Raw genomic sequence first — 1316 nt, 5'->3', positions numbered from 1 at the left:
GCCTCTGACGGCGGAGCTCCGCACTATCGAATATTTTCTATTTCCCCCTCCAGGCGGTCGACGGCAGTTGGGAAGGCCGCCCGAGAGGCGCCCGGGGCGGATACCCCGTGCGAAAACCCGGCCTCTGACGGCGGAGCTCCGCACTTTCGAATATTTTCTGTTTCCCCCTCCGGGCGGTCGACGGCAGTTGGGAAGGCCGCCCGAGAGGCGCCCGGGGCGGATACCCCGTGCGAAAACCCGGCCTCTGACGGCGGAGCTCCGCACTTTCGAATATTTTCTGTTTCCCCCTCCGGGCGGTCGACGGCAGTTGGGAAGGCCGCCCGAGAGGCGCCCGGGGCGGATACCCCGTGCGAAAACCCGGCCTCTGACGGCGGAGCTCCGCACTTTCGAATATTTTCTGTTTCCCCCTCCGGGCGGTCGACGGCAGTTGGGAAGGCCGCCCGAGAGGCGCCCGGGGCGGATACCCCGTGCGAAAACCCGGCCTCTGACGGCGGAGCTCCGCACTTTCGAACATTTTCTGTTTCCCCCTCCGGGCGGTCGACGGCAGTTGGGAAGGCCGCCCGAGAGGCGCCCGGGGCGGATACCCCGTGCGAAAACCCGGCCTCTGACGGCGGAGCTCCGCACTTTCGAACATTTTATGTTTCCCCCTCCGGGCGGTCGACGGCAGTTGGGAAGGCCGCCCGAGAGGCGCCCGGGGCGGATACCCCGTGCGAAAACCCGGCCTCTGACGGCGGAGCTCCGCACTTTCGAATATTTTCTGTTTCCCCCTCCGGGCGGTCGACGGCAGTTGGGAAGGCCGCCCGAGAGGCGCCCGGGGCGGATACCCCGTGCGAAAACCCGGCCTCTGACGGCGGAGCTCCGCACTTTCGAACATTTTCTGTTTCCCCCTCCGGGCGGTCGACGGCAGTTGGGAAGGCCGCCCGAGAGGCGCCCGGGGCGGATACCCCGTGCGAAAACCCGGCCTCTGACGGCGGAGCTCCGCACTTTCGAATATTTTCTGTTTCCCCCTCCGGGCGGTCGACGGCAGTTGGGAAGGCCGCCCGAGAGGCGCCCGGGGCGGATACCCCGGGCGAAAACCCGGCCTCTGACGGCGGAGCTCCGCACTTTCGAATATGTCCCCCTCCACATCGCACCCATACACAAACTGACCGATATGCAACTTAAGACCCGCCTTCGGAGGGCCCCCACCGGCCCCGGCCCCCGCGCCGGCGCTTGGAGGTTCAGGCTCCTTCGGCTTGCGGGTCGACCCCCCCCTATGTCTCACTGCGAGACGGCGAGACCATTCGAGTCTTTTTCCCTCCTTACAGGTCGCACCA

This window comes from Hippocampus guttulatus, unplaced genomic scaffold (genome assembly GCF_054856545.1).
Source record: "Hippocampus guttulatus isolate MCC_2025c unplaced genomic scaffold, RoL_Hgut_1.0 HiC_scaffold_34, whole genome shotgun sequence".
In the NCBI taxonomy this organism is placed as follows: domain Eukaryota; kingdom Metazoa; phylum Chordata; class Actinopteri; order Syngnathiformes; family Syngnathidae; genus Hippocampus; species Hippocampus guttulatus.
The sequence above is the reverse complement of the archived record's forward strand: the minus strand, read 5'-3'. Positions refer to the sequence as shown.